We start from the raw sequence: 24,299 nt of genomic DNA, 5'->3' as shown, positions 1-24,299 counted from the left end.
CAATCAGTCACCAGATGAAGACCAATGATTTTTGATCTGGATCTGGTGATCGGTTCTGCCCAATGGCATCATGTCCCCATGCCTGTGTAATGTAAACACAGACAGGGGAAGTGATGTAATTTTCTCTCCTGGAGCTCTTTCGGTTCCAGGAGAAGAAGGAGAGACAGCTAAACATGAGTTCCACTAACACTACACTGACACTACCACACATAGGTACACTTTTGACCCCTTGATCACCCCTGATCTGCCCCCAAACCCCTCACACTAATATACAGTGAAATACAGATCTTTTACTAATCACTGTATTAGTGTCACTTGTGACCCTATATCGTGCTTGCGCTAGGCTCAAATAGGTTTAGGGCACCCGCCATCTATCCCCTAATAAAGTTTTAACCCCTTGATCACCCCCAGTTAACCCCTTCACTCCCTATCACACTGTGCACTAAATAAAGTATATACTGTAGGTAACTACTGATCACTGTATTTAGCGTCACTTGTGACCCTAATTTGCGATTGCGCTAGGCCCATATAGGTTTAGGGCACCCCCCATCTATCCCCTAATAAACTTTTAACCCCTTGATCTCCCCCAGTTAACCCCTTCACTCCCTATCACACTGTGCACTAATAGATACAGTACATCAGCTAACTACTGATCACTGTATTAGTGTCACTTGTGACCCCAGTTTGCTCTTGCACTAGGCCCAAATAGGTTTAGGGCACCCGCCATCTATCCCCGAAAAACTTTTAACCCCTTGATCTCCCCCAGTTAACCCCTTCACTCCCTATCACACTGTGCACTAATATAAAAAGTGTCTGTATGCTTATTTCAATTGGTTATTTACAACGCTTATGTGTTATACAAAGCGTCTGCCAGAACATTATCCTACCTACACTACCAAGAAGAGATAATCAGAGCCCTTCTGTTTCCAGCAGGTGCTCCTGCCCAACTTCCCCAACCAGATGCAGTGAGCCGGCTGCATGAGAGGCATTTTCCGTAATTCCTCCCGAGTACCCCTACCCAAAGATACCCCCAAAAAAGATGCCGTGTCTGCAGCAAGCGCGGATTTAGGCGTGACACCCGTAATTATTGTCCCGTCTGTCCTGACCAGGTGCCACGGTGACTGTTTCCGTCGCTACCACACACTAGTGGATTATTAGCATAGGGTACAGCACGGCACAGTTTAGGGCACACTTACACTGGGTCTTAAAATATGTTTGACGTATTGTCATTTTGAGAGACCATAACCTGAAACTTTAACGTTGAAGAAAAAAAAAGTGTAAAAAAAAAATTACAAAAAAAAATAAAATAAAAAAGCCAAAAATAGTTGTCATCTGAGTTATTTTTCTGTTCTTACTCTGCTCTTCTACTTATACTCTTCCTACTTTTACTGTTTGTCATTGGTACTTTTCAGGTACCAATGTAATGTTTTATGTTTACTGTTCACTTTGCCTTGCAGGTACTCATCGCATTGCGCTCAGCATATATGGAAATTTCTGATGGCAGCGCTGTAGAAGGTGATTTCACCGCCACAGTTAAAAAAATATTAGGTATTCATGGCGTTTGGTCACGTATACCCATCATTACAAAGTGGGTTTGGAGGTTTTGGGCGGGTAATGATGGGTGTACTACACCTTTTCTGGCGGATATTTCTTCATCCACATTGATTGATGTGGATGAAGGAATCTGTTAGGTTCTCTTTTTTTTCGTTCAGCCCAAAGGCTGCATGAAAAAAAAAACCTACAATATATGCCAAACAAGGACCAGCAATGTATTGGTATGTTGCTGGACTTTGAGTGGTTATACCAGGATGATGCCTGCAGATTTAGGCATCATCTTGGTTTCATTTTTTACAGCCAGCGGTTGGCTTACATGTAAAAGTGATCCTAGCGGATAACTAGCCGCTAGACTGCTTTTACAAGCAGTTGGATGGGACCCCCCCCCCCCCCCGGCCCCCTCCTTCTGTGTTTTTTCTTGGGCTCTCCTGTCCCACCGGTTAACCAGAGAGTGCAGCCGGCGGTTCTATTATCTGACCATAGAGCTGATTGGAGATGAGAATGGCTCCAATCATCTCTATGGCCTAAGATACCGGGAGCTATGAGCATTTCATGACTTCTGTCTCGCCAGAAATAAACAGCGCCATTGGGAAATTGGGAAAGCATCTTATCACACCAATCTTAGTGTGGTTAGATGCGTTAAGGTCAGAGGAGAGATCTAGGGTCTAAAATACCCCATTTTTTTTTAAAAAAAGAGTACCTGTCACTACACATTGCTATCATAGGAGATGTTTAAATTCACTCTGATAACAATAAAAATGATAAAAAAAAAATGAAAAGAAAGGTGTCAAAATAACATAAAAAAGCAAAATAATAAAAAAAAATTCAAGCACCCCCCTGTCCCCCCGTGCTTGCGCACAATGGCGCATGCAAGGGTTGGTCTAGTGTTATATGTAAACCACAATTGCAGCATGCATGTGAGGTATCGCCGCGAATGCCAGGTCGAGGGCAGTAATTCTTGCAGTAGACCTTCTCTGTAAGTCCAAAGCAGTGGTGTATTTAGGTTTTGTGCTGCCCTAGGCCTGACTAATCTCGTGCACCCCCTAATTTAACTATGATCCACCCCTTCCTGTCAAGGCCACACCCCTTCCTGTTTAAGACCCGCCCTGTCACCTGCAAACCACGCCCATTCCTGTTTAGGCCCAACCTCTTCCTCTCTGTACATTAAAAGTGGGTACCAAGTGCCTACTTTTATATTTTGTTGTTTTGTATACCATTTCAAATGTTGTATCTATTATTTTAAGAGATAGAAATCATCAAATAAAATAATGAAAAGTGTAAATTCAACCATTTTTACACAGATCAGTCATCCATGTTAAGTCTTTTATATCGATCACAGCAGCTCTAATTGGTTGAATTAGTCACATAGACACCACACCAAGGTTTCAACCACTATTACTTGACATTCATACACCATTTGCATCATGCATACAAGACAGTGCCACTGTACATACCAACACATACAGTCTTTTTTTACTACTTACGCCTTAGCACACACAATCACACACCATTCACTCCATACTTCATCAATCAATCCATCATGAAACGGACACGATGATGTTTTTAATAACTTAGATAACTTTAATTAAACTAATATATAACTATTTTAAACTGAAATAAGTGCAAATTGCAATCAATCCATCATGAAACTGACATGATGATGTTTTTCATAACTTAGGTAACTTTAAATAAACTAATAAATAACTATTTTAGACTGAAATAAGTGCAAATTGTTGAATCAGAGAGGATGCCAAAATCAAACTAAAGTGGCTTTCGCCGAACTCTCTGTGTGGCAAAGCTGTTGATAAGCTCATCGTAGTCCAAAGATCTTGTGAGTTCTGACTCAATTGCCAACACAGCCAGTGAGTTCAATCTCTCTTCTCCCATTCTGGATCGTAAGTAGTTCTTTACGCGTTTCAAAGTTGAGAAAGAACGCTCAGCTGAGCAGTTAGTTGCTGCTGTGCATAAAAATATTCTCAGAGCAATGTCCACATTTGCATAAATGCTTTGCAATCCTTTCTCTCTTATCACTCCAGACATCGCTAGAACAGAGGTATGTTCTGCAGAAGAACTTAAAAGATACGAACGAAAGTGGAGACACTCATCAAAAAAACACTCCTGTTCCAAGTCTTTGCTGTAGGAAGTACAAAGCTCTGTAGCATGCTGTGATATTACAGATGGTTCAATTTTTGTGAGGTCTGTAAGGAATTTAAACTTTCCAAAGAAACAGTCATATGCATTTTTTCTTCTCTCAGGTTCAGCAACTAAGTTGTCACAAATGACATAAAAGGTGTTGATCCTAAACTTATCTTGAGCTTCCTCTTCTTGTGTCTTGCTGGAAGTTTCTGAGCTTTTTCTCGCTTTCATACCTTTCCTCTTGATCTCATAATCCTTGACACTTGATTTTTCAATTGCTGTTGCTTCATAAGTCAGGAACAATTCTCTGGTGTCTCTAACAAATTGGATTAGTGACTCGTATAGCTCCACCACAATTCCAACATCAATGGCAATGCTTTGGATTTTTTTGCTAACTGCACCAAACCTTTCTAGGATAGTACCCCACAAACCACTCATGAGTGCAGTCTCCAGACGTTGTAGTTTATTCAGCAGACCTTCTACTTCCTTGCATGTTGCTGGTGACTCTGCTGTATTTTCCTTGATAGTCGTTAAAGCTTCAACAACTTGAGTCCAATTCCGATTCAAGCTTCGACAGGCATCTTCCCTGGCTGACCACCGTGTGTCAGATAGTCTCTTTAAAGCTAGAGTGTTGGGAACGGATGATAAATGTTCTTGTAATATCTCCCATCTGTGAGTGGAAGCAGTAAAAAAGGTATAAAGGTACTGAAGGAGACAAAAGAATGCACAGATTTCATGGCAACTTTCAGCAGCATGCTTTCCTATTAGGTTTAAAGAGTGTGCAGAGCATGGAATGTACACAGCAAGTGGGTTTCTATCCAGAATTCTGGCTTGCAATCCACTATAATGACCAGACATATTGCTTGCATTGTCATATGACTGACCACGGCAGTTGGCAATATCGAGGCCATATGACTTAAGAGTGGTGAGGACCACTTCAGCAAGTTGTTCAGATTTATGTCCAGCCAGGATTTGGGATGAACCGTAGAAAGCGTTCAATTGGTAAACCATCTTCCTTGACATGAAGAGGATATTAGGGCAATTGGCGCTGCCAGATAATAAAGTAAAATATAAAAGCGTGTCTCATAGATCTAGGTGCATTAAAGTGTTCTGAAAAAGTTATTGCTGTAAGTAATGGTCCCTATAATATAGCCAATGGTCTTGATGATAAGCCACAATAAATATTTAAAGATATCAATAAATTAATAATAAAATTAACCATTCATCAATTAATATCACAAATAAATACTTGATAACAATGCACTAATAAGGCAACCCAATAAATAAAAGCAGTTAAGTGTCTAACAATTCAAAGTGTAGTGACTCTAAAAACAATTGGTGTAAACACTAGGGGCAGTGTTGATCAAAGTGAAGTAGAGATATCTAAGTGACTGAAAAGTGCCAAGTGCTATAATTAAGTCAAAATCTAATGAAGTGCAAAAAAATGGGTATCCAAGTAAAATTAAATAAATATAGAAACAAGCCAAGTAGTATAAAAATGCATATGATGTGCCAGGTGAATAATAGAAAACAAATAAATAGGTGAATTTCTGGTGGTTAAATAAATATGAATATAAAAAATATAATAATAAATTAGTCCATATTAAAAGTGACAAAAAGTCCAAAGCAAAATATATGCTCAATATAATAGTCCAACAACGTGCAGTATGGTGATAGGACGTGCCAAAGAAAATCGCATGGATAGAGGGGGTGTCTCCTGGTGTGAATCAGGATGTGGGTGCTGGGTGAGGGAATTCCGTGCTCCCCTTCCTAAATAGCCCGCACTCACCAGAGAGCGGCACCCCTACAGGGGTAACCAGCGTTGAGTAATTGGGGTAAAAACCCCGATGAACCTCGGTGAGCCTCTCCTCTCCTGGTGGGACCAGTGGTACTTCCTCCCTCAAATGGTAGGTAATGGGGATGAGCGATATGTAAAATAGGGGTAATAAGCAGCGCTCCAGCAAAGATGATGTCCGGGATTATATGGATAAAGAAACACTCATATAGTGAAGTACCGTAATGTATGTTCTTTTATTAAACAGATAAAATCAAGTACTCACATTTAAAAACCAGATAAAGCGTCTGTAGGAAAGTAGGGACCGCGAACCCCTCGTATAGCGGTATATCCGGACGCCGTGCGCCTCAACGGCCTTACCGCTATACGAGGGGTTCGCGGTCCCTACTTTCCTACAGACGCTTTATCTGGTTTTTAAATGTGAGTACTTGATTTTATCTGTTTAATAAAAGAACATACATTACGGTACTTCACTATATGAGTGTTTCTTTATCCATATAATCCCGGACATCATCTTTGCTGGAGCGCTGCTTATTACCCCTATTTTACATATCGCTCATCCCCATTACCTACCATTTGAGGGAGGAAGTACCACTGGTCCCACCAGGAGAGGAGAGGCTCACCGAGGTTCATCGGGGTTTTTACCCCAATTACTCAACGCTGGTTACCCCTGTAGGGGTGCCGCTCTCTGGTGAGTGCGGGCTATTTAGGAAGGGGAGCACGGAATTCCCTCACCCAGCACCCACATCCTGATTCACACCAGGAGACACCCCCTCTATCCATGCGATTTTCTTTGGCACGTCCTATCACCATACTGCACGTTGTTGGACTATTATATTGAGCATATATTTTGCTTTGGACTTTTTGTCACTTTTAATATGGACTAATTTATTATTATATTTTTTATATTCATATTTATTTAACCACCAGAAATTCACCTATTTATTTGTTTTCTATTATTCACCTGGCACATCATATGCATTTTTATACTACTTGGCTTGTTTCTATATTTATTTAATTTTACTTGGATACCCATTTTTTTGCACTTCATTAGATTTTGACTTAATTATAGCACTTGGCACTTTTCAGTCACTTAGATATCTCTACTTCACTTTGATCAACACTGCCCCTAGTGTTTACACCAATTGTTTTTAGAGTCACTACACTTTGAATTGTTAGACACTTAACTGCTTTTATTTATTGGGTTGCCTTATTAGTGCATTGTTATCAAGTATTTATTTGTGATATTAATTGATGAATGGTTAATTTTATTATTAATTTATTGATATCTTTAAATATTTATTGTGGCTTATCATCAAGACCATTGGCTATATTATAGGGACCATTACTTACAGCAATAACTTTTTCAGAACACTTTAATGCACCTAGATCTATGAGACACGCTTTTATATTTTACTTTATTATCTGGCAGCGCCAATTACCCTAATATCCTCTTCATTTTCAGATATAGTTTTACTATATTTTTGGGGTAGGCTGCAGCCAACCACACAATTAGATCCATTAGCGCGGAATTCTTTCTTCACTATCTTCCTTGACATATCTTACGATGAAGGCCAGCTGATCCCTGTGGGAGCTATCAGGTGTTGAATCGACACTGATAGAATAATACTTTGCAGTCTTTGCCTCTTGAACTATCTGATATGTAACATGATCAGCCATAAGCTGAATGAACTGCTCACATGTAGCAAATGAGAGGTAGGATGTGACTCCTTTTCCTGCATTACCATAACGGGCAATATGTTCGGCAATAAATGGGTCGAATTCTGAAAGAAATTCTAACATCATTATATAGTTTCCGTTGTGTGTGGAACCAAAACGGTCATCTTTCCCTCTAAAAGCAAGCCCTCGAGTGCCAAGTGCCTTAACAGCAGCAACTACTTTTTTTAGTACATTTCTCCAATATTGGATTTCATCGGAAAGCTGTTTTGTACGTTTCTCGTCAATTCTCCCCAATACACATGTTCTTGATTTTAAAGTGAGCACGCAAGATTTGTGTTCAGCTGAACGCTCATGTTCATTTAATCTCGCTGTGCCATTTTTCCAGTCATTGAAACCACTCTCTGCCAACTGGGATTTGCCACCAAACAAGCGGCATGGAGCACAAAACACTACTCCTTTGCTTTGGGAGTAAACCAAATAGCTTCTTTGTTGTTTCTCTCCATTAAAATTTTTTTTTTCAAATAAATGTTTGGTTAGCACCCTAGCTTTGTCAGCATAGAGCCTTCTAGACTGTGTGAAGTCCAGATTCTCATTTTGTACTATTCCATGTTTAGCCACATGGTCTCGGTTAGAATCATTTATATCCCATTCAGCAGGGTCAGAGCTCACTCCTAATAGTACAACAGGATCATCACACTCTCTTGAACTTGAAGGTCGTTCTGGACCAGATTCAGAAGCCTCAGTTTCCCTGACAATACTGCTGGTAGCTTCTGAAGTGTCATAACTGCATGTAGCTACTACATCATCAGTTACATCTTCCCCCACCTCCTCACCCTGCTCAGTACTAGAAGTAGCTACAGGTTTTGTGAAAAATAGATCAATTTTTCCTGTCTTTTCAGTCTCCTTAGTTTGTTTCTCAAGCCTAATTTTTGCATTTTTTCTGTACTCTGCTCCACTTAGCCTTTTTCTCCCGCCACCGCCACTCATGGCTATTAAAGCCCAATCACTACACAGCAAGCCACTAATGGCGACAGGATCACTCCCTTTTGACAGGCAAGATACAGCGTAGCTCTGATCTATATATAAAAAGAAACAAAAACATGGATGGTACCATATAGCTACTATCAATATATTGTTAGCCAAATTGTTAATTAATCCTGATTCATGAAATTTGACCTATGCACATTAATCTGTAGTGTTTTCTTATCTCTCTCCAAAGCCCTAAATCCCGCCACGCTTGTTCTTCTGTTATCAGCCTGATAACTTCTGACAAGTTCTTGACAACCGAGATAAAACCTAAGGTTTGTATTGGGGAGGGGGTTCTATAAATAGATTAGCAGAAAGCTTGTCTTGTCACAGCACAGCTCTGCACATTCCTTCCTTCCTTCCTTTGCCTATGTGGAGGGGGGGGGGGGGAGTGCTTTTCCTCCAATCAGCTGGCACACAGTGTATGCCAAGAATCTACCCCCAGTGCTAAACAGGAAAAAAAAATCTCTAACACGATGTGCACTTTGTAAAGTGCACCATTCATTCTATTTGTTTTATCTCTGTGTGTCATCTGAGGCTTCACTTCACTGAGTATATGTGAGGGTTTACATCCACTCTAAGTGCCGGTTCACACTTGTGCAGTTTGCGAGATCGCATGTAATTCGGAGCGCACTGCTCCTAAATTACATGCGATCTCATGTGCGGATGCGAGTTCAGCCATACACTTTGTATGGCTGAATTCGCAGCGCATCCGCAGCAAACTCGCACATGAGGCTTTTTTTGAGCCGCATCAGAATCGGATCGCATAGTGGTTCACACTAGTGCGATCCAATTCTGTGCGAACTTGCAGATCGCACTGCAATATGCGATCGCAACTGGGGGTGTCGTTAACTTTAATTGACACGCCCTGTGTATCGCATATGGCAGTGTGAACTGCCAGATGTGCGGATGCGATGTGGGAACACGCTGCATATTCGCAGCCTTCCCACATCGCACAAATGTGAACCGGCACTTAGGGTGCTAAAGTATAAATGAACACTACAGCCTGCCTCAAAGTGATGAGTCCTATCACTCTCAGACAGACCGTGAGATTCAGTATGTACCGATGCCCAGAGCTTCTCATAGCTGTGACGACAAAAATGAATGCCTTATGGTTATTATTATCTTAACTTCAGTTAAATTAAAAAAACAACGAAGAATATATATATATATATATATATATATATATATATATATATATATATATGCAATAAAAATATTCATATTATAAAACCTTGAATGATTTATTACTTACAAGAATTAACAATGAGAAAGTGCTGACATGGATATTAGAATATGCACTGCACACTGCAAAGTATGTTGTAGAGAGGAAATATACTACAGATCTTAGCTAATATGTTTGATATTTTCTGGGACTTTGTATTAGTTAACGGCTTGCTGACTGTATACTGTACATGCAAGGCGGCTCTCCTGTGCAGAATCACGTACCACACATGCCACTGGCAACCTGCTCCCGCTGTGATTGGACACACAGGGAGAGCCAATCAGCAAGTCCGCTGGGACCCACCAATCTTTCGGGAGAGAAGCAGAATGGCGGTCTGCCTATGTAAACAAGGCAGATCGCCGTTCTGTCAATAGTAAAGGTCGTGATCCTGTGTTACCACAAAGTAGGAACACAGATCGCTGCCTTCCCACAGTACAAGCACATCCCACACAGTGAGTAAGCACATTTTTGGCACACATTTAAGCCTTTGATTGCTCTTGATGTTAATCCCTTCCCTACACAGTGGTGTAGTGACTGGTTAGCACTTTTGCCTAGCAGTAAAAGGGTCGCTGGTTTGAATCCCAACCACGCCATTAGCTGCCTTGAGTTTTTATGTTCTCCCTGTGCGGGTTTCCTTTGGGTACTCTGGTTTCCTCCCTCACTCCAAAGACATGCTGGTAGGTAAATTGGTTCCTGTCTAAATTGGCACTTGTACCTTAGATTGTAAGCTCCTTGAGGGCAGGGAACTGATGTGAATGTGCAATGCAAAAATCAAAATTTAAAGTCCTGAGCTAGCTAGGCCTTAAGAGTAACCCACCACCACTCCACTTAAAGCAGAGTTCCGGCCTCCGCTTGCTAAGGGCCACCTGAAAAAGAAATGGATGCTCCCAATTTTTTATTTTTTTTGGTCACTTACCTTCATATTGAAGAAAATATACTCACCTTCCTTCCACTTCCTCCCTCGGCGGCCTCGGCCCGCGCCGTCACTTCCGGCTTGTGATGTCTCCTGGGAGCTGAACGTCATCGCTCCCAGGACTCAATGCGCCTGCACCGGCCCCGCTCGTCACTTCCGGTGCAGGCGTGTCATTCCCTGCTAAACAGCTTCTGGGCATGCCCAGAAGCTGTGCAGGGATGCCGCGCCTGCACCGGAAGTGACGAGCGGGGCCGGTGCAGTGCATTGTGGGACTCCGACATCACGGAAGAGGCAGCAGAAGAGGACACGCTGGCTTCAGCTGCCCACACCTGAGATGGCAGCGCTGGAGAAGAACTTTTTAAGGTAAGTATTTTTTCTCACAGGTAAGTGTGACCCGGGACAGTTCAGAGGCTATCCATTGTGGAATGTACTAGCCCTGACTGTCCCCGGGGTATTTTTATCTAAATTTGACCCCCGAGGCCGGAACTCCGCTTTAAGAGTTCCTCCCCCACCCCTAAACACACCCCTGTAAATTATCTCATGAAAGGACACTATTAAATGTTTTATGCAGAGTTAGGTTCCAAAAATAAACATTAACAACAACTTTAACAATATTAACATAAAGCATATCAGTACCCATCACACACAGCGCGGAGACACAGCTGTCCTCCTGCTGCTCAGCGGGGGATCAGTGGCTCGATCCCCCCGCTGAGAAAAACGGAATCCGTCCGACGGACGGATAGTGTGAAAGGGGCCTAATAATTTCACAGCATGTAAAATAAAATTCACCAAAAAAGAACTGGCTCTTTAACTGGAATTTCAGTAGCGTAGGGATGGTGATGACGTCCCACTATAACACACTGCCAAGTGCCAATACAATGTGATTACTCAAAATAACTGGATCTGATAAGATGCATAAATATGAGATAAATAAATAAAATCACATCCATAAGAGTCCATAAAGTCCATTAATAAAGTGCATAGAGCATTTCAAGGTGCATTCATGAGGAGTCCAAAGTGCAATCATGCAGGATCAATGGTGTGAATTATAGGACCACCCTTGCTTGCCACCACCTTCAGTGCCGCGACAGGTGGTGGCAAGCAAGGGTGGTCCTATAATTCACACCATTGATCCTGCATGATTGCACTTTGGACTCCTCATGAATGCACCTTGAAATGCTCTATGCACTTTATTAATGGACTTTATGGATGTGATTTTATGTGATTTTAATTATCTCATATTTATGCATCTTATCAGATGCAGTTATTCTGAGTAATGTGGAGCCTGTGGCGGTGGGAGGCAGCATGGGACAGGTCAGGGAGGGCGGGGGCTTTTTTGTGTGGGGGGGCTGCAAAAAATCCCTAGAACATCCATAGGCCTGGGCCTTGTCGGCCTAGGCCAAGATACAGGCAGCGTAGTAATTAGAGCATATTTTGCAGTACATTTTTTTTTTTTTTTCAGATTTAATATTTTTTTTTACATTTTTTTAACAGTACATGAACCTTAACAGAATGTAAACTGTTTAATGATTTTTCATTGATTTCAGCATGCATGAAACACTTGATGAAATGACAATGCAACGTCATTAAACAGTTTACATTCTGTTAAAATGTACTGCAGTCAGTGCACAGCTGCAGCACAGTTACATTTAGGTTAATTTTACAGTACCTGCTCGCTGCTCCTGCTGTCCTGGCCTGGGGGTTCCCGGGATCTCCTCTGCTCCATGCTCTGAGACTGCTCTCACTCAGACTCTACCCCTTGCAGAGTAGTGCTGTCTCTCTCCTCATCCTCTCGTCTCGGGAATGGATGTGCAGGGATGGCGGCCGCGCGGAGGAGGGTGGGCGGAGAATTAGGCTCTGCCCCACCACCTAAATTAGGAGAAGCATCTATGGGGACCGTGACACTGTTCCTCCCCTCCCTCCCCTCTGGCAAAGTACGTCGCCGCGACGCCGCCCCTTCAGCAGCTGCAGACTGAACAAGCCGCAAGTGAAACAAGCCGCAAGTGTGTTTACTTCTTCAAGCCGCCGGCCGCCTGGGACTGTCTGTCACTGCTTGTGTGCGGCGGAGGGCGCAAACCAAAGTTGTCACTAAATGATATATTACTTACGCATGCCATGGGTATATGTGAAATGACACCCCAAAATACATTCTGCTGCTTCTCCTGAGTACAGGGATACCACATGTGTGAGACTTTTTGGGAGCCTAGCTGTGTACGGGACCCCGAAAACCAATCACCATCTTCAGGTTTTCTAATGGCATAAATTGCTTATTTTACTTCCTCACTACCTGTCACAGTTAGAGGCCCTGAAATTTTTTTTTTTTTTTCAAATATCAACTTTTTATTTAGGAATTTGCAAAAATATACATAGCTTTTCCAATATCTCATACTTTTCCATCTTAATGTATAATATAACATCTTCTTTTGCTATTACCTTAAATTCCCTTCTTTTTCCTCTTTCCCTTCCCTCCCTCCCACCCCAAAAGGAAAAAAAAAAAAAAAAAAATTATTTATAATCTTGCGAACAGAGATGGAGTTATTCCTTTATTTTACAAATATTGTTTCCCTTCTTCAGAACTTATGAAGTCGTTCCATGATTTCCAGATTTTCTCATATTTTTCTTGCCTATTTTGTGTCGTCGCAATTAATTCTTGTAATCTCCTGTTATCTTCTATCCTATTTATCCAATCAGTTACCGATGGGGTTTGTGTTTTTTTCCAACAGCCCGGAATACCTGCCTTGGCCGCATTTATCAGGTGTGGAATCAACGATCTTTCATATTTAATTGCTGGTATATCCGATATATTTATCAAGAAAAAGGTCGGGCTCTCTTCTATTTCATATTCTACCACTTTCTGAACTATAGATTTCACTCCCGCCCAATATGTTTTTATCTTAGAACAGGTCCAGAAGATAGGATACAGTGTTCTTTTCCACATCTCCAGCATTGATTAGATTGGTTTGGGTACCACTTTTGTAATTTTTTGGGCGTGATGTACCATCTTGTTATAAGCTTATAGTTCATCTCTTGTGTTCTGGTACATCTAACTGGGCCAAAGGTAAACCTCAATATCCTCTGGATCTGTTCCTTTGTCAAAGTACAGTTCAAATCTGCCTCCCACTTTCTCACCCAAGGCAGTTCCGGTTGGTCCTCTGGGTTTGTCAATAGACCATATGCGATCGATAGAGTACGTAGTAGGATCCCTGGCTTTACGCAAGCCTGTTCAAATCTCGTTAGTACTCTATCAAAATCTTCTGGTTTCGATATGGATACCAGATAATGGTGTAATTGAATTGCTTGCCAAAATGGCATATTATATGGTCCTTCCTCATCCATCAATTTGGTAACTGAGGGCCACTTTTTTTGTATTAGGAATGATGAAGCCTGTTCCTGTTCTTTTTCCCTTAATATTGTGAACTGTCTATTGTCCAGTCCCGGGGGGAACTGAGGATTGCCTAGTATTGGAAATAAGGGGGATCTGTCCGTTGTCAGTTTAGGGTATATGTTTGGTCTTGTACAAATACGTAGTGTATTTCCTATTATTAAGTGGTGTTTTAAGTTTTTGGGCAAATCTCAGTAGCACCATATAGCTCTTTTCAAATTTACCTCTGTTTGTGCTTTTTCCAGTTCTACCCACAATTTAGACTCCGAGTGGTGCCACCAGTCCAAGATCCTACTTACATGTGTAGCCTGGTAATATGCTCGTATATCTGGGAATGCTAAGCCCCCCTTTTTTTTGGTAAGGTCAGAATTCCTCGTGCTATACGTGCTTTTTTATGAGACCAAATATACTTTATGAATAACGAATGTATCGCCTTAAAGAACCTGTTTGGTATCTTAACTGGCAATGCTCGAAAGAGGTACAAAAATTTTGGTAATACGATCATCTTCAACAGGTTGCATTTACCAAACCATGACTGCATCCCTCCATGCCATTGTTCCAGAAGTCTCTTAGTCGTTGCTATCAGGGGCAAGATGTTGAGATCATAAACTCGTGTTAATTTTGCTGGTATATATGTCCCCAGGTATCTCACTGCCGTCTCGTTCCACTTGAAGCCAAAGCTGTTTTTCAATATTTGTATTTGGTTCGATGACATTCCCACTCCCATTGCCTCTGACTTTCCAAAGTTAATTTTCAGGTTCGATACGGCTCCATATCTTTTGAATTCTTGTATCAGATTCGGCAGTGAGATACTTGGATTAGACAATGAGAATAACATATCATCTGCGTAGGCGGCTATTTTGTATTGTTTTTCCTTTATTCTCACTCCCTCAATGTCTGGATTCAGGCGGACTCTGCAAAGGAAGGGTTCCAATGTCAAAGCAAAAAAAAGGGGTGACAATGGACACCCCTGCCTTGTGCCGTTTTTTATTGGAAACGCGTCTGATATTATCCCATTGGCTTTCACTCTAGCTATTGGGTTTGTGTATACTCTGGTTATCTTATCTAGCATCGAGTTTCCCAGCCCAATGTATTTGAGCACCGCAAACAGAAAGGGCCATCTGACCCTGTCAAATGCCTTCCCTGCATCCGCGCTCAGCACCACACACGGGATCTTCCTCTCATTTACTATTTGGATCAGATTGAGTATTCTTGTGGTATTATCTTTTGCTTCTCTTGATGTCATAAAGCCTACCTGGTCTAGATGTATTAATTTTGGCAGTATACTTGCCAGTCTATCTGCTAGCACCTTGGTGAATATCTTCAGATCCACATTCAGTAAAGATATTGGTCTGTAGCTGCTACATGCAGCTGGGTCCTTACCTTCTTTTAATATTAGTGAGATGTGTGCCGTAAGTGTATTCCTGTTTAGTGTCCCATCTAGTTCTGTCGCATTATACAACTTTACCAGGTATGGGCCTAGAGTGTGGAACAGTAACTGGTAATATTGTGTTGTTAAGCCATCCGGCCCTGGCGCTTTCCCTGGCTTCATTGACCTTATTGCTTGCTGTACCTCCTCTATAGTAATTTCCTCTTCTAGAAATTCTTGTTCCTCCTCTGACAATTTAGGTAAGTGAGAATGATTTAAGTACTTTTCAATTTCCCGTTGTATAGGTGTCTCCACTTTTAAATTGTATAGTGAGGCATAATATTTCTCAAATGTTTCCGTTATTTGTGTTGGTAGGGTTTTCTTAGTCCCTTCTGCTGTTACAATATGAGGTATATATGATCTCGACTTCTGCCCCTGGACAGTCTTAGCGAGTAATTTTCCGCATTTATTTCCCGCTTCATAATTTAATTTACGGCACCTTTGTATGTCTGCCTTAGCCTTATATTGTAGCAAGTCTGTGATCTGATTTCTGGTCGTCACTAAATCTGTCCATATTGTTCCTGATGGCGATTGTTTGTGCTTTGTTTCCAGCACCCTCAGTCTGTCTAATAATTGTGCCATTTGTTTATTTCTTTCCCTTTTTATACGTGCCCCATGCTTGATAAGGATCCCTCTGATTACTGCCTTATGGGCCTCCCAAAGGGTGCCCATCTTGCAGTCAATTTGGTCATTAATCTCAAAATAAGCTTTCAGCTCTTGAGTTACTTCCCTTAGTACTTCTTCCCTTTGCAATAAACTCTCGTTCAGCCTCCAGCACTGTCTTTTCTGTAAGGGGTTCTCTGTTAAACTATATACTATTGTTAAAAAAGTGTGGGTTTGTGGCGCGCTTCAGAAGTGAAATAGTGTAAAATATAATAAATATATATGCTTAATTAATAATCCAAGTAAAGTGCCGTTTTTTAAGGTGACGTATTCTTATAGCTGGAGGTATATTCCCACTTCAATATAACCGTGATGAAGTAAATAAATAAATAAATAAACAATCTGTATTGCCTCTATACCGTGTTAAAACATATTTCCTAACTTAAAAGTGCTGAGTGCTTACAATCTTCAAAAAATGGCTAAAGCCAGCAAATAAATAAATAAATACATAATCAAGTAGATATAATGTGAAGAAAATTAATCCAAGATATAAGGTGCTGTGTGCTTTCACTTTTCATTAAATATAAATGAATAAGGTGCAGTGTTCATTAGTGTCCATTTACTATAATCCACAACAAAGTGAAATTCAACTCAGTATCTTCAACTTAAAAATCAAAAGTGCTTCCGTGCAGATAAATGTGCTGTGACTTGCTGCCTCCACCAGGTGTCACATCTAGGTGCTCTAAACTCTCACCTTGTTGAGGTGAAAAATATGCCTGTGTATATAAATTGCCCTCCGAGGTGGTGATCAGGGGCTTTCACTCTTTCCAATCTCCTATTCGTGCTTCCGGGTGATCCTGTTGTATCCGTTCCTAGGGTGCTTATACTTTGTGGGATCCTCAACTCCTATCTCGACCTCGGGCTCAGTAAACATAGAGGGCCATCATGGTGTAGTATTTAAAATCAATTTATTTATTAAAATAATCAGTTGCACTTACAATTAGACGATATCTTATACGCATGGAAATGCAAAAATCAGCGTTGGGAGAACTTCGCTCCGATCTTTAACGTCACTTCCGGTGTCTGGCGGCTCCTCCTACGCGTTACGTCACGTCACGTGACTTCCTCATATATATTGTTATAGGTGCATGATCTGACCAGGTGATACTGTTAATGTCTGATTTTTTCACTGCCTGTAGCTGAGCGTGAGGTATTACAAAATAGTCAATTCTCGAATAATTCTTATGTGGGATCGAGTAAAATGTATAGTCTTTTCTAGAGGGGTGCTGTAACCTCCACACATCAATCAACTGGAATTTATATAGTGCCTTCGATATTTGTCTACTCATTCCAGTGGAGAGTGCCGAGATCCCAGAGGAGGTATCTACTGCCGGCATCGGTGGCGCGTTAAAGTCCCCTCCTAAAATCAACTGATCCTCTGAAAAGCTCATGAGATTGGCCAGAGTTCTCGATATAAACACATCCTGTCGTTTATTAGGCGCATACAGTGTTGCTAATGTTACCTGATTTCCACCTATCTGCCCTTTTACAAATAGGAATCTTCCCTCTGGGTCTAGTCTACTATCCTGGAGGGTCCATGGGACATCCTTTGCTATCAATATCGATACCCCACGTGATTTTGCTTGCGAATTCGTAGAGTTATATGTATATGGAAAAAATCTGTTTTTGAGATAAGGTATTTTATCTGTCCTGAAATGCGTCTCTTGTATTAGTGCTATACTGACTTTATGCTGTTTCAATTCCTTTAAAAGTATATGTCTTTTTTCTGGCACATTTAGTCCTTTAACATTAAAAGAGATAATTTTGACATCCTCCATCTCTGTTTGCGCGGGAAAAAAAAAAAAAAAGGAAAAAGAAACCCCAACTAGTTGACGACCGAGAGGTTCCGGTCCCTAAAAGGTTCCAGTTCCTCCCCTCGTCAATCTGGATAGTTATTCTATCCTTATCTCACACGGCGCTGCTAAGTGCAACTTGTGTGGATTTTTTAAATAGGGGCCTACCCCGGCGTGACTCTCCGCTGCCCTCTTACACCTCCAATTTTTTCAATTTTAATATAAACAGAGGAGAAAATAAAATCCTACCGGTACCTTTATTCTATTCCTCCTTCTGCCCTCCCATTCCTAAAGGGGAATGAGATGGAGGGAGAGCGGGAGAGAGACGATCCAACAAAGGAAGGGAGAGAGGGGAGTCTCTCCTCTCCCCTGCCCCTCCATCCCATCCCCACCCACGAAGGTACGTGCAGAGGGTAGGTAAGTACCATGTTTTCCCTATCCTATGCTTACAATACTACCATTCTCTTGCATAATTTCGTATAGCATCATACCTTGATACACATATACTATTCTTATCCCCACATTTCCAAAACGAGAAACAGAAATAAACAAAAATCACTCGTGACAATATCTAATCCCCACATTTCCAAAACGAGAAACAGAAATAAACAAAAATCACTCGTAAACCAGGGAGGAAAAAATATCCTCTCATTAAATTGTTAAAGTAATTACTTAATAGTACTTAATAGTAAAGTGATGGGGTAATATGTGCAAGGGGGAAAAAAAAAAAAAAAAAAAATTCTCACGTGTTTAATTTAAAGGGGAGGCTCCAAGAAAAAAGGGTATTCCTCCCAAGTGTAGAAAAAATAAAAAAATAAAAAATTCTCATGTGCTTAATTTGAAGGGGAGGTTCCGAAAAAAGAGGGTATTCCTCCCAAGTGTGAAAAAAAAAAATGGGGTTAAAAAGCAAAAAACTCTCGTGAATGTTTTCAAATATAAGAGAGAGAAGAAAAAATCATCTCATTACTTAATAGTGAGGGGGTGCATTGTGTATAATAAAAAAAAAAAAAAAAAAAAAAAAAAAAAAAAAAAAAAAAAGCATATAGACATGCCTCTCAAGTGTACCAAATCTAAAAACCTCACACGAAAAAAAAAAAAAGAAAAAAGAGAAAGAAGGGGAAAAACCCTTTCTTCACTAAAATGTATCTGAGGTATGCTAACAGTTAGGAGAGTCTCTCTTCTGCCATGTTCCTTCCAAAGTTGTTCATCTCTCTCTTATCTCTTCTTCTTCTAGTGTGTCTGTCCCTTTCTTTTGTTGCTGGGGGTACTCAGAAACTCCTTCCCTAGGTATACGACTCAGCCAGTTGGTAACCTGTATGGGTTCTGTCTCTATAAATCGAAAGAATGCAACTCTGTCCTGGTAGGTTCTAAGATTGAAGTATCTCCCATTTCTGTGGAATGTTACTTAGAAGGGGAATCCACATCTATACGTGCCAAATCCAGTAATGGTCTTAGGATCGCTCTTCTCCGCAATGTTCCTCTGGAGATATCTGAGTATATCTTTACTGGAACCCCTCCATTGTTATATCTTGGGTTTCCCAGGATAGTCTCAGGATCATCTCTTTGTGTGTATAGTGGTGTATTTTACAGATCACGTCTCTAGGTCTCTTTTCTTCTTTACTTCTAGGGCCGCTGGTTCTATGGATCCTCTCTATTTCAAGGTTCCCTGGGTATTTGTCTTTTAAGACCTGTTTAAAAATCTCTTTCGCCGCCTCGGCTAGTTTTTCATTACTGATGGTTTCAGCTATACCTCGTAGTCGCAAATTACTACGGCGACTTCTATTTTCTATATCCTCCAGCTGTAGTTGTATTGCGTCCTCTGTTTCTTTTTGGGTGTCTCGTTTTGACTCTAAAGCTAGCAATCTTTCTTTTATAGAGTTAATGGATGTCTCCTCTTCTACTAGGCGGGCTGAGATGGCTTGTATATCTTTTTTTACTTCTTGTATTTCTTGCTGGTGTTTTTCCTCTATTCTGCTAATCATTTGTTCAATGTCCGCTTTTGTCGGTAGTGCCTGCAGCATGGCTTTGAGTTCCGAGTTCTGTGTAGCGGTCTGTGTGAGTATGCAGGATATCGGGGTCTCTCTTTGGCTACTCATTATACTATTGGCCTCTCCTTCTATAGAGGGGGTGGTTTCCAGTGAATTTGGTATATCACTGGCTTCTGGACTTGTAAATGTCAATTTTACGCCCTTAGAGGATTTCTGGCTGTTAGTGAAAAAACGGTCAATTTCTCCTTCCGTTTTACTTATCTGTGCTTTTTCTGCTTTTCCGGCACTCTTCCTTCCTTTTCGTCTTTTAGTAAGTGTCATCCTCCTCTCTTATCCCTTAAAGAGTCGAGACTTTCCCTCTCCAGGTATACTTTAGAAAATTAAGCTTCCTTCTCCTCTATTGGGTGGACTCCAGTCTATTTTCCTTTCAGTTAGCCCGGTCTAGTAGTGATGGTCTTCGCCTACTGCGTCTTGTCTTTATACTCAGGTCACATGTTTCTTTATACCTCCCGTTTACTTTTATGGGTTATTGTACTAGATAGCCCCCTCTCTAACTTCCAGCTTTTTACACACTTTCCTAGTAGTTCAGCTCCCTTCACCAAACTACCTTTTCTTTATAGTTTTTGGCAGTCTCTTACTCTCTCTTTAGTCCATACATAATAAGCATATAGATAACGTGTATCATTTCATATTAATCATGGCTTATATATGCTCTGCGGTACTCACAATTATTCGGTAGAGTCGGAGAGGGGATCAGGCTATCCGTCTGAGTGCTCCACGTTGTAATATGCTCCACGGTGCTCACAGTTTCTGCTGTTGTTTTCTCTCACCTCTCCTCTCTTCCTCCACACTGTACAGAACCCAGTGCCTTTTCAGCAAAACTGCTGCTCGGTAGAGCCGATAGGGGGGAGCGGGCTATCTGTCTGGGCACCCCACACTGTAATGAGGAGGGCTATCGCTTCCTTCCAGGTCTCGGGTGTCTGTACCTAGCCGGTGCAGTGTTTGCCTTTCCCTGCGTCAGCGGTGTCGGTGCTCGGCGCTTCAGATGGCTCACTCCTCCATCTGAGGCTTCCTCCCTTCAGTGCTCAGCTCCTTCACGTCTCTCCTCTGCGTCCCGTGTCTCTCAGGCAAGTAGTGGGGCTGGTAGTGAAGGGAGCTATTACCTCCTCCCAAGCCGCGGCTATTTACACCCGTTCGGTGTAGTGCTTGTCCTGGTGCTTTTTACCTCTCCGGCGGCGATATAGGGACTCAGCACTCGCGATGGTTCACTCCTCCACCCGGGAACTCCTCTGTATGTTGCCCGGCTCCCTCGTGTCTCTCCTCTGCGTCTCATGTATCTCCAGCGGAGGAGGTGTAGTCAGCAGCGGAGAGCATCACACAGCGTGTCTTCACATGACCGCTTCCGAGTATGCCCCCAACCAGCCGACCAGCGAGGCCCTGAAATTTCAAGATAGAATAAAACCCCCCCAAATGACCCCATTTTGCAAAGTAGATACTCTGAGCTATTTGCTGAGAGGCATGGTGAGTCCATGGAATATTTTATATTTTGCCCCAGGTTTCGGGAAAATTATAATTTTTTTTTGTTTTTTGTTTTTTTACACAAAGTTGTCACTAAATGATATATTGCTCACACATGCCATGGATATATGTGAAATGACACCCCAAAATACATTCTGCTGCTTCTCCTGAGTATGGGGATACCCCATGTGTGAGACTTTTTGGCAGTCTACCCGAATACAGAACCCCGAAAACCAATCACCGCCTTCAGGCTTTCTAAGGGCGTAAATTGTTGATTTTACTTCTAGCTACCTATCACAGTTTTGAAGGCCATGAAATGCCAAGATAGCACAAAACCCCCCAAATGACCCCTTTTCGAAAAGTAGACACCCCAGGGTATTTTCTAAGATGCATGGTGAGTATTTTGCAGCTCTCATTTATTTTGAAAAATGAAGAAAAAAAAAAAAAGCAAAATGCATTTTTTTCCTCTTTTTTTTCAATTTTCAAAACTTGTTGACAAAAAGTGAGATCTCCAAAACACTCAACATGCCTCTCAGCAAATAGCTTTGGGTGTCTACTTTCCAAAAAGGGGTAATGGGGGGGAGGGGAGGGTTTGTGCTGTATTGGCATTTCATGGCCTCCAAAACTGTGATAGGTAGTGAGGAGTGAAATCAACAATTTACGCCCTTAGAAAGCCTGAAGGCGGTGATTGGATTTAGGGGTCCTGTACACGGCTAGACTTCCAAAAAATCTCACACATGGGGTATCCCCATACTCAGGAAAAGCTGCCGAATGTATTTTGGGGTGTCATTTCACATATACCCATGGCATGTGTGAGCAATATATCATTTAGTGACAACTTTGTGTAAAAAAAATAAATAAATAATAATTTTCCCGGAACTTGTGGCAAAATATAAAATATTCCATGGACTCACCATGCCTCTTAGCAAATAGCTTGGGGTGTCTAACTTCCAAAATTGGGTCATTTTGGGGGGTTTGTTCTATCTTGAAATTTCAGGGCCTCTGAAACTTTGACAGGTAGTGCGGAAGTAAAATGCACAATTTACGCCATTGGAAAACCATTGGGGTCCCGTACACAGTTGGCTCCCAAAAAGTCTCACACATGTGGTATCCCTGTACTCGGGAGAAGCAGCAGAATGTATTTTGGGGTGTCATTCCAAATATACCCATGTCATGTGTGAGCTATTTATCTTTAAGTGACAACTTTGTGTTAAAAATAAATAAATGAATAAAAAAAAGTAATTTTCCCAAGACTTGTGGCAAAATATAAAATATTCCATGGACTCACCATGACTCTCAGCAAATATCTTGGGGTGTCTACTTTCCAAAATGGGGTCATTTGGGGGGGGGGGGGGGGGTTTGTGCTATCTTGACATTTCAGGACCTTCCGAATCCGTGATAGGCAGTGAGAAAGTGCAATGAGAAATGTACGCCCTTTGAAATTCTGAAGGTGGTGATTGGTTTTTTAGGGTCCCGTACACAGCTAGGCTCCCAAAAAGTCTCACACATGTGATATCCCTGTACTCGGGAGAAGCAGCAGAATACATTTTGGGGTGTAATTACACATATGCCCATGGCATGCATGATTAATATATCATGTCAGTGACAACTTTTTGTAAAAAAAAAAAATATATATTTTTTTTGTCATTTTTCAAACACCTGTGACAAAAAAATTAAATATTCAATGAGCTCAACATGCCTCTCAGGACATTTATTAGGATGTCTACTTTCCAAAAAGTGGTAATTTGTGGGGGTTTCGTACGGCCCTGCCATTTTAGCACTTCAAGAATTGAGATAGGCAGTCAGAAATTAAAGCTGGTTAAATTCCAGTATTTACACCATAGTTTGAAGACACTATAACGTTTGCGCAAACCAATAAAAATACGCTCATTGAGAATGTTTTTGTCAAAGACATGTAGCTAAATACATTTTGGCCTAAATATATAACAAAAATAGAATATATTGGATATTTTTTAACAGTCAAAGTAGAAAATGTCAATTTTTTGCAAAATGTTCTCTCTTTTTAACCACCTTCCTACCGGCCCATAGTATATATACGTCCTGAGTTTAAAGCTAAATACCGGTGTTATGGCAGCAGATAGCTGCCATAACCCTGGTATTTTTTTAAACTGCAGGCGATCGGCTTTCCGATAAGGGTGGTCCCAGCGGCGTATTCGCCGCAAGATCACCTTCCGGGATGGCGGAATGGGTGCCCCCCCTCCCGCTGCGTCCCGGTCCTTTTCCCCGCTTACCGGACCCGCTGGCAGCGGGGAAAACGATCGGGTCCCGGATCCTCACAGACAGGATGTCGAGTGAGGGCAAGCTTTCCCTCACTCGACTCTATTGTCTTGGAGGACCGGAGCGACGGCAAACGTCGTTGCCGAGCAACCGGCTTAAAGGTCCCTTTTTTTTTTTTTGTCTTTTTTTTTTTTTCCTTTCTATCTTTATTAGTGTACTTGTGAGATCTGAGGACTTTTTGACCCCAAATCTAACAAAAAAGAGGTCCTGTCGTGCCTATTTCTATTACAAGGAATGTTTACATTCCTTGTATTAGAAATAAAAATGATCAATTTTTTTTTTTTTTTTAAAAACGGTGTAAAAATAAAAAATAATAAATAAAATAAATAGTAAAAAAAAAAAAAAAAAAATGAAAGCGCCCTGTCCCCGTTAGCTCGCGCGCAGAAGCGAACGCACACGGAAACCCCGCCCACATATGTGAACGGTGTTCAAACCACACATGTGAGGTATCGCCGCGATCATTAGAGCGAGAGCAATAATTTGAGCCCTAGACCTCCTCTGTAACTCTAAGATGGCAACCTGTAGAAATTTCGCCTATGGGGATTTTTAAGTACCAAAGTCCGTCGCCATTCTGTGAGTGTGCGCAATTTTGAAGCATGACATGTTGGGTATCTATTTACTCGGCATAACATTATCTTTCACATTATGGAAAAAAATTTGGCTAACTTTACTGGATTCTTATTTTTTAATTAAAAAAAGTGAATTTTTTCCAAAACAATTGTGTTTGGAAGACCGCTGCGCAAATACGGTGTGATAAAAAATATTAAAATAATCTCCATTTTATTCTCTAGGGTCTCTGCTAAAAAAATATATATAATGTTTGGGGGTTCTAAGTAGTTTTCTAGCAAAAACAACTTATTTTAGCTTATAAACACCAAATGTCAAAAATAGGCCTAGTA

The sequence above is a fragment of the Pelophylax lessonae genome, assembly GCF_965119305.1.
Source record: "Pelophylax lessonae genome assembly, chromosome: 4".
NCBI lineage: Eukaryota > Metazoa > Chordata > Amphibia > Anura > Ranidae > Pelophylax > Pelophylax lessonae.
The sequence above is the reverse complement of the archived record's forward strand: the minus strand, read 5'-3'. Positions refer to the sequence as shown.